Here is a 17,295-nt window from a genome sequence, read left to right on the forward strand (position 1 = left end):
ATAGCTGTGCATGATGATTTGCACAATCAAAGGATTGAGTATGCCAATGAGTTTGCTCACGTATCTTCATGATATTATAGCTGTTGCTCACGTCCAACATAGTGTGAGTGACTATTTTGCAGGTGAAAAACGAGTTTGGGAAGCTATTCTCATCAGTTCTCGAGCAGGTTTGAGCAGTGGAGGCAGGCAAGCAGCGGGAGAGATTTGGAGATCAAATCTGAGCTGTATTGTGTGTAACAGGTGGAGATACTTGTGAGAAGTATTATGCTTTGTATTGTTACATGATTCAATCAATATAATATACAGATAGTGTGGGGTTTTTAGCGAGATGCTTTCCCCGGGATACATACTGTGTTTATGAGTTTGATTGATGCTTCTATGTGTGCCTGTGGATGTTTCTGCTTCTGTAATTTGATGATCAACGTAGAGGAGATTATGTATTATACATGTTCCGCTTAAATTGTATGATCAGGATAATCTCTGTTGAATATGTGTCATATTATTCAAAATTTCTACATATTTAGCGTGCATTCAATTATCATGCCTTGAACCTGGAAAATGATGGCCTTAATCGAAACAAGGGCGTTCTCTGCCCCACAAACAATTGACACATGAGGTTCCCAGGAGAAGTTCACAATAAAAAATTTCAAAGGGGGTGTCGATACATGGAGAGATACGAACATTTTCCACCAGGTATGCTAGATATCCTGAGAAGATCAAAGATTTATAAATTTATGTTTAGACAATTCAATTTCCAAAATGATGAGATAGATGAGGCCATAGAAAATTATGATGATAAAGCCATGGAATTAAAAATATTTGGGTCGAGGATTTACCTGAACGTTGATTTGGTTACAAGGGAAACATAGATTCCACGTAGAGGGGGAACAATATTTAACTCCAAGAAAGCCCCTAAGCTATAAAATATTGAAATGGACAATAATATATGTGGGAGAGAATTATTTGTTTCGAGGAATGGATTAAAAATGCAAGATGTTCCCTAAGGACTATACAAATCCTTGATTCAATTTGTTCGTAGGAAAATTACGAATCATCATAAGCTTGATATTTCTGGTGACTGCATGAGGCTAGTTATTCATTGGGTTGAAGGTAGGGCCATAGATGTCCCTCATCTCTTGGCTACAAAATTACATTATACCCTGCAAGAAAGTAAAACTAAAAAGTTCAAGTTCAATTTCTTGGGAACACTACAAAAAATTATTGATTTGTATCGACCCAGTGTTCAAACAAGTCCTCTTAAAACTTAGAATAGTGTTATACTCCTATACCAATAGGTGTCATATTTCATGATTGACTTGATGAGCTCTGTAATATGTTCATCCCTTTCCTTGTTACAAAGGTTTTCCATTTTATCAAAAAATAAAAAAATGTAAAAAATGTAAAGAGGGTATGCCCTAAAAGAAAAATCAAAGAGTAAAAAGAATAAAATGGTCAAAAAAAAAAGTGAAAGAAATGAACCCCAAACAAAGAAAGACCAGGAAAGTGTGTAAGTCCAAAATGCCACTACTTTTTCATTTTCCGTAATAAGCATTGTGTGCAGCTTGTTAATTTATGTTACAATTGATGAATGGCCAAATAGCTTAATCTTGACTAGTTCATATTTAAATTTCCTGTTTGAGAGATAGAGAATAAAATCTGACCAAACTGTTTAATCTTGGTAGATAAGTAGATAGGTAGAGTAAATAAAAAGGAGCTCAATTGTTTAATCTGAGCCCTTGGATGTAATAAGTGCAGACTTAGGTAGGCTTCTCATGCAAAGAAAAGAAAAGTTGACAAGGGTTTATCAATCCAAGTGCACCCAAAGAAATAAGGAAAAATGTTAACACTAAAAAAGGCAGGGTAGGTAGATGGTGTTGTAGAATGATACTTGTGATGGGATATGTTTCTAAAAAGTGTTAACTTTCACCTCTATCACAAGTGCAATGGCGGACATATACTTGAAGCAGCTCAAGCGAGGCAAGGTTGAATAACTAACTCCCCTTCAGAATTTTCCTTAATCATTCACTAAACTCCCCCAAAAATATTAAGATCTGTTTTTAATATCACTCATAAGTCACTCATTCCATTTCGTAAACATTACCTAAGTAAAACCCTATTTTACTTAGGAGATTGGCCACATTTCTAATATAAACCCCTTTTTTCCTTTAGCCTAAGTTTTAAATGCAAAAAACATTTTTAACTTAGCGCTAGTTCATTACATTTTTTCATATTAATTTTTAAACGTTTATTATATAAATCCCATACAATATTACCCATCCTGTATTATGTAAATACATAAAAAACCCCTGCATCACTACATATCCCTCCTCCGGTCGAATGCGACCATAGTCACTGTACAAACGTGGATTAATAAGTTTATCTGGAACTTGTTAAGAACCTTCCCGCGCGCAAAGGAATTAATCAACCATTTGGGTTGATTAATAACCAAGCCCCGAACCAATCAAAACGCACCCAAAAAACCGTTAAAATCATTTAAAAACATGTCAGGCCCGCTGTTTAACCCTCTGCCAAGTTCAAAGCCCGTCCACCGTCAGATCTGTGCCTGACGATCCGACGGTCGACGATCATTTCACGACCACCATAACCGTCGAGCGGTAACTCGCGGGGCTGGCTGTTTCCCACCCGTACCAAAGCCACGCGTCGCGCTCTCAGCCTGCTCGCTTGCCCTTCGTCGAAAACCACTCAGCCTGAAAGCGGTGCGGGGAAAAACTGCTTACCACCCTACTGCTGACATCATCCACTGACATCATCTATCATTTGCTGACGTCACTCACCGCGTCATCTGTCCCCGTACTCCCGTTGACGTCATCCGTACCGTTCATGTCATCCGCCCAATCAAATCAAAAATTCCTGCCAAAAACTTCATTTTGTCATATAAAAAGGATAAAATATCATTTTTGCTATATTTCGTTGTAAACTAGGCTCCGGGCATAACAACGGCTGAGGTCGCATTTTCAGTTTTCTGACCAAAAAGGCTACATCGACGAGCTCGCAAACTCAACCGACCTGCCATTTCACAGTTTCCTCCTCTTTTGACACATGTACCATTAAAAACTTTCTCAATAAATGGCTATCAGTGCATCAATTGCCAGGACTTCTCAGCAATCTCTGCAGGAAGTTAGCATACCAGCCACAGAAGCGTCTAAAGGAAAGGAATTGGAAGGCACAGAACAACCTTTGTTGTCCCAACAACATGTGTTTATCCATAGTTGCGTTGTTACCCTTGGAAAAAGGGAAATTTTGGGCTAAATATCATACGGAGATGAACAAGGATCACATCAGCATTAAAGAATATCAGATCAGAATTAAAGAGTTGCAGAGCAGAATTAAAAGCTATCAGTTAAGACAGGTAGCCAGCGCAGAGTTACTGAAAAAGACTAGATGTTTCTATTTTTCTTGTAAACTATTATTAGTCATCCTATATATTATCTCACAGCTGTTATGAGATATTTGTTGTATAGATTTGTTGCATAAATACCCCCTCCATTAGAGTATTGGGGTGTGTGTGTGGATTCCTAGACTCTGTTGTAATATTGAAATTTTGGAATAAAGAGTTGTTCGAATCAACTATCGTATGGTCTACTGGATGAAAGATTGAAGCAAAGGACTTGTCACAGATTTCTTGAATCAACCTCTGGACCAATAATTCCTCTATATCTTGTGTTTTACAGTTTTCTTGTTTATTATGTCATCTGTGTTTCATAATCTGAATGATAAAGAAAAGGTTAATTTCAGAATATGCTTGATTGCACTTTGTTTTCAGTCTTTATTGTTCTCTGTGTTTTCTTCAGAATTAGAATAAGCAGTGAAATCTTAATTGCTCATGTTTCCTAATTCTTTCATGTTGATTATTTGTTAAAGAATACTTCACTACTCCTTATCAGTAATCATCCAATTTCCCTCTTTAAATAGGTTGAAGGATTCTTAACTGCCCTTCACCCAATTTGAGCCCATTCCATCTGTTTCAAGTCTTTATTTGTCCCCTGTTTGACTACCTTGCTCTGTGAAGCCATCCTTTGTTAAGAAACCAAATCCAGAAAGCCATCTTCTTTGACTCCATTAGCCCAATGGACTGAACTACTCAGTTTTACCTCTCTGTTCTATTGAATCTCACCACCAAACTCAAACAAAACCCTTGAACTTCATAACTAGCCTAATACCTTTAAAAACAAAGCTAAATCATAAAGAGAGAGCCCTCTCTGGATACAAATTGGCTAGATTCTGTATCTAAAATATTGGTCTATGGTTACCTCGACATCCTTTCCTTTCTTACAACTTTTGGGAAAACCTAAGTGATAACATCATTGGCGACTCCACTGGGGACCTGAATAATTGTTTGTTACTATTGTTTACTTCATAAGCTACAGACGGAGCCTGAAGATTAGCTAAGTAGCCTTTGAAATGCTTTTTCTTTGCAATTGCAGAAGTAAATGAATGCTACTTCAGTTTATCTCTGGTCTAGCTTATAGATTGGACAGTTGGTTTCAAATACTTGATCAGTTCCTCTTTTTAAAAAAAAAAAAGGTCTTTAGGAAAGTTCAAAACTCCCACATCTAAAACCTCCTAGAAGAGACTGTTAAAGTTGTATTGTCAAACCTATTTCTAGAAAAAACCAAAAACATACCTAGAAAATTGGCCTCATAAAAGATTCATTACACCAGATCAAATCTTGATCCTAATCCCCCACCTGTGCTTGAAAATCCTAATCTGATTCCGAAGATTCTTAGAAGACAAAAGAACCAAGAAAATTATGTTATTTCTTGGCCTCTATACAGATCAAGATCCTATCCTGTGAGGTGGATCTACCCTGAGGACGAACCTTTTGATAAGTATTCTAAAAACTCTTTATTTGAGGCCTTTTTAGAATCTGGGTTAACCCACATAGTTCAAAATCCAAAATTCATTGAAAATTTGCAGACTGAAGTTGTTACTTCACACCTTGACAGAAATTTGCAGAACTCCATTCAATCTGAGCTTACCTCTGAAAGAACATCAAACCTTTATGTGATTACTATAGCTTCTCCAAGTTCACCATCAGCCCCTCAAAGTACCCTTTCCACTCCTCCATCTACAACACTCATTCCCACTGTTATCCCTACTCCTCCAGTTGTCACAGCTATTTCTGCAACCATGGCAAACCGATATACTCCCCTGCACTTACCTACCAATCCAGGGACTATGCCCCAAGACTATCAAAGTAAAATCCCTTCTTTTGAAGGTACTAGCACTTACACAGCTCAACAATATACCAATAAAATGATCGACTATTTTGAAATATATGAAGTTGATGATGATGATGTTAGAATGAAAGTTTTTGTTCAAAGTTTAACTGGAGATGTTAGAACCTAGTTTATAGCTCTCCCTGCAAACAGTATCAATGACCCACAAGCTCTTTATCAGACCTTCTTGAACAGATGGGAAAAGAAAAAAGATCCTCTTCGTATTTTAACAGAGTATGAAAACCTAAGAAGAGGCACACAAGAAACTGTCCAAGATTACTGTACCAGATTCAATAATGTATACAATATTATTCCTCAAAATCTCAGACCTCCTCCAGATTTGGCCTTGCTCAAATTCCCTGATGCATTTGATTTTGATATGGCATACCAGCTTAGGGAAAGAGCTCCTCGAAACTTAGAAGAGATGCAGAGTATAGCTGTCAGTGTTGAGGCCAACTTGATATCTAAACGATCTCGAGCCAGAGCTGAAAGGAGGACACCTTTCAAAGAAGAACCTTCTGCCTTTGAACAGAAATTAGATGCTGGTATTAAAGGAATGGATAGACTTGGAGATAGAGTAGAAATAATTGAGAGAAAATCCCTTTGGGATGGTCAACCAAACAATATGGGAGAAATCCAAATTTCAGGAAGAACTAAAATCCTAACATTGGAAAGACAGGGCCTGACCAAAATATTAGGCCCCCATTTCAAGAAAATTATGTTGAAGCTTCAACTTCTGATGAACCAACAGAAGACACTCAAATTAATCTGATGGGACTCAACAATGAACGACAAGTTTTTTTGACCCGAGAGGATCAAGAAGCTCACATCTTTAAACAATTCCAAACTCAGTCAAGTGAATCATTTGACTTTAGGGAGGGATATGATACAACCATTTATGAATTCCACAAACAATAGAATCTGAGGAGCAGATTAATAGATGTCCCTGAAACCAGTAAACAGAAAGATACCAAGCAACCTAACAAAGGTAAGATCTGTGCCCCCCTGTACGCATTCTTTCTAAAATAGATCCTAACCCTAATAACCCAATTGTTTAAAATGTATCAGATAATCAACCACCTAATAGACAACCTTCCACTTATATTCCTTCTAAAGGAAATGTAGAAGAGCCTCTAGAACTCGATTTGGAAACAACTTCAGCCCATAATCCCACTCCTGAAGAGGAGAAAAACACAGAAAATCCAGTTGTCCGAAATACAAGAACTCAGACCGAAAAACCTTTCAATCTTGAGACAGAAGTAGGCAAACTAAAGATAGTTGTTCCATTATCAGAATTAGCTAAACATGATGTCTACAGAAGTCAAATCAGCAGATCACTCAAAATTTCTGTGAATGAAGATTCAGTAAATGTTTTTGATGACCAGCCTGAATTGATATTTGGCCTTGGAGTAAATGGAAAAACAGTAGAGGGAGAAGTTCCTCCTTTCTATGTAGGTTTAAACATACATGATAAAATACTCCATAATGCCATGTTTGATTTTGGTGCTTCTCATAACTTAATGCCTAAATCTGTAATGGAGAGACTAGACCTTGACATCACCAGGCCATATAAAAACCTTTTCTCTTTTGATTCAAGTCAGGCCAAATGTTTGGGTTTAATCAAAGACTTATGTGTGTCAGTAGTCCAATATCCTGCCAAAGCCATCTTAATGGACATAGTAGTAGCTGATATTCCACCAAAGTATGGCATGTTATTATCTAGATCTTGGGGTGCAAAGCTTCAAGGATCTCTACAGTTAGACATGTCTTACGTTACTATTTCAGTGTTTGGTCAACCCAAGAGACTATACAAAGAAACCTTAATGAAGTATGTAGTAAGTACTCAAGAGAAACCTCAAAATTTCCCTATCTACTCAATACATTCAGATATGGATTCTTTTATCCTTTACAATATTGAAATTGATCCTCCACATACAATAAAAGTTCTAGTAGATGAAACAGAAAAAAATTGCTTATGAAAGGTCTAGTGCCCGAATCCAAGAAATTTCTAAAAATCATGAAACATCAGATAAACCAGAAGAAACTGAAAAACCAGATCTCCCTATTAAACAAATCCCTGAAACTCTGGATACTAGTTGTGAACATGAAATCCTGTGGTTCTTAGAATTTGATGGTTCTGTGAACAAATTAAGAGCAAGAGCGGGAGTCTGGGTGCACAATCTTGAAAACAATCATGCTGAAGGCCATGCCTACAGGTTAAACTTTAAGTGCACTAATAATATGACTGAATATGAGGCTTTATTGCTAGGTCTTAAACTGGTCAGGAAATTGGGAGCAACTGGAGTGTCAGCCCTAGGAGATTCTGATTTAATCATTCAATAGATAAAAGGGAAGAGCTTAACAAATGATCCCAGATTAAGAGAGTATAGAGGAACAACTATAGAAATCCTCAATACATTTCTAGAAACTCAGCTTTCCAAAATCCCGAGAAAACATAACTTGCAAGCTCATAGCCTGGAAATGTTTGCCAGCACCTGTAAATTACCATTTGACACAAACCATCAATTCACAGCTGAGATTAGACACCGGCCAGCCATACCTGATAATGTAAAGAACTCGCAAGTGTTTGACAGTGATAGTCAAATCAACAATTTTTTAACCCTAGAAGAAGAATTCTCTAACACTAATGTAGATGGAGATACAGTTAGTGAGTTTTATTCAACAAATCAGATAAAAACATAAATTTCCGTAGAAAATGCAACTCAAATGCTTCATCCAACGAAATTTACCAAAAATGAAATACAGGATCTTAAAGAAATAGATGTTGATGAGATTATTGAAAGAGAATATGAAGTTATCAATTGGAAAGACAATCATTTGCCCAAAGGATTAACTCCTTTGGAAGATCTCTTTGATTTCAACGATATTCCAAAAAAACCCAAGATGACACCTCTAAAAACAGATGTTGAAAACTACAACATAAGAACTGAAGAGAATCCAAAAATGGTAAAATTATCCAAATCTTTGCCCCCTTATCAAAAACTTAAATATGTTGAACTGATCAAAGAATTCCAGGATGTTTTTGCCTGGAGCTAAGAAGACCTGAAATCTTATGACACCTCTGTAATTCAACATACAATACCCCTCAGGGAAAATCAAAAACCATTCAAACAAAAGCTCAGAAGAATCAACCTTGTACTGCTTCCTTTAATTGAAAAAGAAATCAAACGGATGCATGATGCAGGGATAATTGCTCCAATCAGATTTTCAGAGTGGGTGTCTAATTTAGTGCCTACCATGAAGAAAACAGGAGAAATCAGATTATGTGTTGACTTAAGAAACGTAAACATGGTTTCTTTGAAAGACAATTACCCTTTACCTAAGATGGACCATATTTTACAAAGGGTGGTAGGTGCTTCTAGGATTTCACTTTTGGATGGGTTTTCGGGTTATAATCATATTCTGGTTCATCCTGGTGACCAAGAAAAGACTGCATTTACAACACCATGGGGTACATTCAAATATGTTAAAATGCCATTTGGACTCAAGAATGCATGGGCAAACTTTCAACGAGCAATGGACATAACTTTTGTAAAAGAGATTCACGATTTTCTGGTTGTATATCTAGATGACCTCACCATGTTTTCTAGATCATATCAGCAACATTTAGATCATTTGAGACAAGTGTTTTTTAAAATGCAGAAAGTATGGTATTTCATTAAATCCCAAAAAGTCTTTGTTTGGTCTAGAAGAAGGCAAACTGTTAGGCCATATCATCTCCAAAGATGGCATCAGAATTGATCCTGCTAGAATAGAAGCTATTTTGTAAATACCCCACCCCACAAATGTCAAAGAACTTCAAGCTTTCCTAAGAAAGATTAACTTTTTGAGAAGATTCATATCTAATTTGGCTGAGTTAATTAGATTGCTGAACAATATGTTAAAAAAGGATTCAAAGGTTAAATGGACAGTAGAAGTCAAACAAGCATTTGAAGAAATTAAAATGGCTTTGACCAGAACACCAGTCCTTACAAGTCCAAAGTTCGATAGAGACTTCATGATTTTCTCATTTGCATCAGAACACACTATAGCGACTGTTTTACTGCAAAAAGATGATCAAGGATGTGAAAAGCCCATAGCCTTTTTCAGTAAAGCACTTAGAGATGCACCTCTAAATTACAAAATCATGGAAAAACAGGTTTTTGCACTCGTGAAATTTATTAAATACTTTAGAGTCTATATATTGTACTCCCATGTAGTAGCTTATGTACCAAATGTTGTTGTCAAAGGCATCCTGACTCAGAATGGAATTGAAGGCAAACGAGGTAAATGGATAGCTAATATATTAGAGTATGATATTGAGATACAACCTACAAAGCTTATAAAAGGACAGGGATTGGCTAAACTCATGACAAAAACAAACTTTCAAGCCCTGGATATTAATGAACTGGATAATGAACAGGAGATGGCGACTCCACAAATCAGCTAGGCCTTCTTAGAATCACCTTGGTATGCTGATATAATTCATGTATTATTAAACCTGCAGGCTCCTCCAGGGTTATCCAGAACAAAGAAAAGATTTTAAAAGATGAAAGCTTCAAAATTCTGTATTTTATATAATGCTCTTTTTTGGAAAAATCATGAAGGTATTCTATTGAATTGTTTAATAAAAGAAGAAGCTGACAAAGTTCTCAAAGAATTTAATGCAGGGGACTGCAGTGGACACCTTTACTGGAAATCAACTGCAGACAAAATCCTAAGGGCTGGATTTTACTGGCCAACCTTGTTTGCTGATTTAAAAAAGTTTGTCACGGCTTGCCACAAATGCCAAATTTTTGAAGGCAAAAGGAAACTGTTACCCTTACCCTTGAGACCAATTTCCACTGAAAAGCCCTTTCAACAATGGGGTTTGGACTTCATTGGAGAAATACACCCTCCCTCTTCTGGCCAACATAAATGGATTCTTACTGTCACAGACTATTTCACCAAATGGATAGAAGCCATTCCTTCTAGACAAGCCAATGATGCAATGATTATAGGATTCTTAGAAACCAACATATTGTCTAGATTTGGTTGTCCTGAAAAGATCATAACCGATAATGTTGCTGCCTTCAAGTCCAAGAAAATGATAAATTTCTGTAACAAATACCATATCACTTTACGCCATTCCACAGCCTATTACCCTCAAGGTGATGGTCTATCTGAGTCTTCCAATAAAAGCCTGATTAATATTATTAAGAAATTGTTGGAAGAGAACAAGAAAAACTAGCACAAGAAACTTACAAATGCACTATGGGCAAACAGACTTACTACAAAGAGATTTATTGAAACTAGCCCTTATGAGTTAGTTTATGGCATGGAGGCTGTGTTTCCTTCATCTTTATGAGTTCCTGTAATGAAATTACTGCAAGAAGCTCAGGTGGAACCCAATGACATTCAAAGGAGAATAAATTAGACCATCCATTTGCAGCAGACCAGAGAAGAAGTGCACCAAAGATCCCAAGTGTTACAAGAAAAACTTAAGAAAATATTTGATAAAAGGACCAAAACAAAAGACTTCTACATTGGAAACAAAGTTCTAAAGTGGGATTCCATGAGAGAAGACAAAGAAAAACATGGGAAGTTTGACTTCCTGTGGAAAGGGCCATTTATCATCCAGACATTGCAAGGGAACAATACCTACTTTCTGAAGAGCCTGGATGGCAAAAAAACAGAAGAAGGACCAGTGAATGGTCGAATGCTGAAACATTACTTTGATCTAGTTTTTTAAATGTATCCTGAATCTAACATGTACATACTATATCCTTAATATTGTCACAGTTTGGATTGGATAATAACATGCTGCAGTTGAAGCCCGAAGAGAAGGCCCTAAGCTTCACAAGTGTGCTTTCATATATACAATAAAGTAACCAGCCAAAGAAAATTTCAGAGCAAAGTCAGAGTTATTCAGAAGGCCATCTGACCTGTTATTCTTGACTTTCCACCAGGGAAAGCCATCCCCAAGTGGAGCCATTGTTATACTCCTATACCAATAGGTGTCATATTTCATGATTGACTTGATGAGCTCTATAATATGTTCATCCCTTTTCTTGTTGCAAAGGTTTTCCATATTATCAAAAAATGTAAAAAATGTAAAGAGGGTATGCCCTAAAAGAAAAATCAAAGGGTAAAAAGAATAAAATGGTCAAAAAAAAAAGTGAAAGAAATGAACCCCAAAAAAAGAAAGACGAGGAAAGTGTGCAAGTCCAAAATGCCACTACTTTTTCATTTTCCGTAATAAGCATTGTGTGCAGCTTGTTAATTTATGTTACAATTGATGAATGGCCAAACAGCTTAATCTTGTCTAGTTCATATTTTAATTTCCTGTTTGAGAGATAGAGAATAAAATCTGACCAAACTATTTAATCTTGGCAGATAAGTAGATAGGTAGAGTAAATAAAAAGGAGCTCAACTGTTTAATCTGAGCCCTTGGATGTAATAAGTGCATACTTAGGTAGGCTTTCCATGCAAAGAAAAGAAAAGTTGATGAGGGTTTGCCAGTCCAAGTGCACCCAAAGAAAGAAGGAAAAATGCTAGGACTAAAATAGGCAGGGTAGGTAGATGGTGTTGCAGAATGATACTTGTGATGGATTATGTTTCTAAAAAGTGTTAACTTTCACCTCTATCACAAGTGCAATGGCGGACATATACTTGAAGCAGCTCAAGCGAGGCAAGGTTGAATAACTAACTCCCCTTCATACTTTTCCCTAATCATTCACTAACTCCCCCAAAAATATTAAGATTTGTTCTTAATATCACTCATAAGCCACTCATTCCATTTCATAAACATTACCTAAGTAAAACCCTATTTTACTTAGGAGATTGGCCACATTTCTAATATAAACCCCTATTTTCCTTTAGCCTAAGTTTTAAATGAAAAAAACATTTTTAACTTAGCGTTGGTTCATTACATTTTTTCATATTAATTTCTAAACATTTATTATATACATCCCATACAATATTACCCATCCCGTATTATGTAAATACATAAAAAAAAACCCTGCATCACTACATATCCCTCCCCCGGTCGAATATGACCATAGTCATTGTACAAACGTGGATTAATAAGTTTATCTGGAACTTGTTAAGAACCTCCCCGCGCGCAAAGGAATTAATCAACCATTTTGGTTGATTAATAACCAAGCCCGAACCAATCAAAACGTGCCCGAAAAACCGTTAAAATCATTTAAAAACATGACGGCCCCGCTACTTATGATCGGGGCTCATGTCCCAAGTGTCGTAAAATTCTCAAAAATGAAAGTGCTCAGAACTAGTTCAAACTTGAACGAATGGAAAGAGCTCGTCCTCCTAATTCTGGCACTGCAAACGGTTCGAAAAACGGTCTCCGTATGAGGAAGTTATGCCAAAAAGAAAAATTGCCCAATAACATTGAAAATTTGAATTTTTTTTTTCAAAAAAAAAATTTAAATAGAATATTCTTGGAATATTTTTTCAGGCAGCGAGTGGTAGGCTGCCACGTGGCAGGCCTGGAGGCCACCACGTGGCCCAGGATGATGTCATCATATCTATATTGGGCGCATATATAAAACTTTTGGTGTTGGTAAGTTTTGAACACGGGACCTCCCTCGCATCATTGGAGGTAGCAAAAAACGTTTTTTAAAAGTTTGAATTATTATGAGGTGGGGCCCGAAGGGGGCCAGCCCCTAAGGGCCAACCCCCATACATATGACCACCGCCCGGAACCGTAGGCCTAACTCCTAACCGCGCACCCAAATTCAAACGGTCACCGCTGATGTGTTCACATATGCAAGAAATCCGGAGGTTAACACTCAATTTTATTAACCGTTCATTAAAAGGCATGGCGCGGAATCCGATGGAGAACCTAACCACCGCCGAACTTCGTTCACATGCATTAAATCAAATGGATAACTAGCGGGTAATGTGCGGTTAGACTGGCGGATTTTCGGCAGACCGCCAAATTTGGGCGGTCCCGCCATAATTGGCGGAGTTAACTGGACTCAACTACAGTTAGCTGGAGTGCTTCTAGGCCTAATTGCGGGAAAACTTCAATGAGCCATAACTTTGGCTAGGAAAGTCCTTTTTGGACAATTTTTTTTTTTGACTATTCAGATGATTTTGAAGCCATTGGCACAGGTTAGAGAGCAATCAGAGGTCGTTTGCAGGTGTTTTTTCTCCGTGGAAGTTCTAGGAGCCACCAGGGCCCAGTATTGTGGGAGCTGTATAGGGTTGCAGGTACCCATTGGAGGAGAACCAGTAGTCATTCCTGACTGATTTGAGTGTTCTGAATCCAGTTTTACAGTCTATTTCGCCTATTGAGGCTTTTATTCAGCTGTATATTCATTTTGAGCTTTTAATCAAAACGAGGACATGCCCAGTTGGGAGCCTTGGACCCAGCAGATGTAGCCCAGGAGGGGTGAACTGCTTTATCAACTTCTTTTGCATCTGTGGTTGAGTTATTTTGCAGAACAAATTCGTTTTAGTGTGTTAAACAGTAAAAGGAACTAATTCTTCTATACTTAAATGGGTCATGAATAGCTGAAAATTTCATTTGTTTTTAACTGCAAGACATGTACATCTTTTAAACATGTATGTTACTGAATTGAATACCTTTCAAAGCATTTGCAAGTAGTTTCAAATTCAGATCAGCTTAACCCTCTGCCAAGTTCAAAGCCCGTGCACCGTCTGATCTGTGCCTGACCATCCGATGGTCGATGATCATTTCGCGACCACCATAACCGCCGAGCGTTAACTCACAGGGGTTGGCGGTTTCCCGCCCGTACCAAAGCCACACGTCGTGCTCTCAGCTTGCTCGCTCGCCCTCCTCTGAAACCACTCAGCCCCGAAAGCGGTGCGGGGCAAAACTGCTTACCACCCTACTATTGACATCATCCATTGACGTCATCTGTCATTTGCTGACGTCACCCACCGCATCACCCGCCACGTCATCTGTCCCCGTACTCCCGCTGATGTCATTCGTACCGCTCGTGTCATCTGCCCAATCAAATAAAAAATTCTCGCCAAAAACTTCATTTTGTCAAATAAAAAGGATAAAATATCATTTTTGCTATATTTCGCTGCAAACTGGGCTCCGAGCATAACAACGACTGAGGTCGCATTTTCAGTTTTCCGACCAAAAAGGCTGCATCAACGAGCTCGCAGACTCAACCGACCTGCCATTTCACAGTTTCCTCCTCTTTTGACACAGGTACCTTTAAAAACTTTCTTAATAAATGGCTATCAGTGCATCAATTTCCAGGACTTCTCAGCAATCTCCGCAGGAAGTTAGCATACCAGCCATAGAAGGGTCTAAAGGAAAGGAATTGGAAGGCGCAGAACAACCTCTAGTGTCCCAACAACAGGTGTTTATCCATAGTTGCGCTGTTACCCTTGGAAAAAGGGAAATTTTGGGCTAAATATCAAACAAAGATGAACGGGGATCACATCAGCATTAAAGAATATCATATCATAATTAAAGAGTTGCAGAGCATAATTAAAAGCTATCAATTAAGACAGGCAGCCAGCGCAGAGTTACTGAAAAAGACTACTTTTTCTTGTAAACTGTTATTAGTCATCCTAGATATTATCTCACAGCTGTTATGAGATATTTTTTGTACAAATTTGTTGCATAAATACACCCTCCATTAGAGTATTGGGGTGTGTGCGTGGATTCCTAGACTCTGCTATAATATTGAAATTTTGGAATAAAGAGCTGTTGGAATCAACTGTCGTATGGTCTACTGGATGAAGGATTGAAGCAGAGGACTTGTCACAGATTTCTTGAATCAACATCTGGACCAATAAGTCCTCTATATCTTGTGTTTTATAGTTTTCTTGTTTATTATATCATCTATGTTTCATAATCTAAATGATAAAGAAAAGGTTAATTTCAGAATATGCTTGATTGCCCTTTGTTTTCAGTCTTTATGGTTCTCTGTGTTTTCTTCAGAATTAGAACAAGCAGTGAAATCTTAATTTCTCCTGTTTCCTAATTCTTTCATGTTGATTATTTGTTAAAGAATACTTCACTGCTCCTTATCAGTAATCATCCAATTTCCCTCTTTAAATAGGTTGAAGGATTCTTAACTGCCCTTCACCCAATTTGAGCCCATTCCATCTGTTTCAAGTCTCTATTTGTCCCATGTTTGACAACCTTGCTCTATGAAGCCATCCTCTGTTAAGAAACCAAATCCAGAAAGCCATCTTCTTAGACTCCATTAGCCCAATGGACTGAACTACTCAGTTTTACCTCTCTGTTCTATCGAATCTCACCACCAAACTTAAACAAAACCCTTGAACTTCATAACTATCCTAATACCTTTAAAAACAAAGCTAAATCATAAAGAGAGAGCCCTCTCTGGATACAAATTGGCTAGATTCTGTATCTAAAAGATTGGTCTGTGGTTACCTCGGCATCCTTCCCTTTCTTACAACTTTTGGGAAAACCTGAGTGATAACAAATAGGACATCAAAATCAAAGAAAACCATTGAAGAAGAACCTAAACAGACTTCGGTTGAAGGTGTGGAAATTTTTGCTAATACAATTTTCCATGTTGAAGATATAGCTACTAGTGTTGTAGCAGACTTACATGTATGTATGGATGAATATGAGGAGCAGGAAGGTATGGACCATTATATGGAAACATGTAATGATGATTTTTCTATAATAGACATAATTCCTTCTAAACAGTTGGCACTTCAATATAATTTCCCTTTTATGGGTGATTCAACATCTACATCTCCAAGTTTAAATGTGCATAGTCCAACATACAATTTTGATAACAAATTTGTTTTCTCAATATATGATAGAATGATCCATTAAAAACAAGTTGCAATGGAGGATTCTTCCTCTATATACAGTTGGAAGGAAAAGTTAACTAAAGGAGAAGGATATTATTGAATGCATGAAGAAGATTGCAGTGCTGCAATCAACAATTGTGCAACAAACACAAAAATCAATGAAATACATAAATGCCAAGGATAAAATTATTGATGAATTGCTTAATCAGGTATCCATAATGAGAGACGAATGTATGAGGGAGATATATGCACTACAAGAAAAGTTCAAAGAAGTTCAGGTTACATCTGATGAAAATATTAGTGAACTTGAAGAGGATTTGAGAAGAAGACTAGAGGTTCTCAATATACCTCCATTGGAAACTTTAGATACTTCTGAGGCTAAATTAGTCAGGATATTGAATGAAAAAGATAAATTTATTGAAGATTTAAAGGCTTAATTTGAAAATAAATCTAAAGAGGACCAACAAAAGCATGAATCACAAGTTGAAGAATATAAGAAAAAAGTGACTAAGTTGGAGAAAAATTGTGATATGAAAGCTAATAAGTTGAAAGAGAAATATCTTGAAAGTATCCAAGCAAAACACACGATTAAAGAACTTGAAAAGGAAAAAGGTCAACACAATAAAGAAGGTGGTACTGAGAGTGGGGATAAAGGTAAGGGTAAGGGTAAAGGTACAAGTCAAGATACAAGAGTAAAAAAAATGCCTTCAATGGACTTGGATAAATCCCAACTAAAAGCATGAGTGAAGGCTTTAGAGGACACTATCTCAACCATGAATTATGTGGGTGATCTGTATGCCTCACCACCACTTGTTGAATCATTGAAGAAGAAGGTAGTTGAGAGAGAAAAAATAATTACAGAGCTACACAACAATATCATGAGCGGCTAAAAAGCACAACATTTGGGATGTGACATGGAGATACAAAATTTGAAATCCCAGATTTTTTATTTGTAGCAACAATTACAGAGGCCCACATACTTATATCTATTGCAAATCAGCAATAATCGAGGGAAAAACAACTTCAGGATAAAGTACAACAACTCACTAGTGAATTGGCCAATTCTACATATCAACTGAAATCTACAAAGGAAGATCTTGAAAGGAAGGAAACTAAGCACAAGGAGAAATATATGAAGAATGTGCAATTATAGAACAGACTAAGCCAAGAAAAACCCAATTTGAGAGCTTTACAAAAAAGTTAAGGATGTGTCTATTGTAGCACGGGAACAACTAGAGGTCTCCATAGAAGGAAAGAGACACTCTTGTTCTCAAGA

This window comes from Pinus tabuliformis, chromosome Q, assembly GCF_031772625.1.
Source record: "Pinus tabuliformis cultivar Carrire ecotype Pingquan chromosome Q, CPIR1, whole genome shotgun sequence".
In the NCBI taxonomy this organism is placed as follows: Eukaryota; Viridiplantae; Streptophyta; class Pinopsida; order Pinales; family Pinaceae; genus Pinus; species Pinus tabuliformis.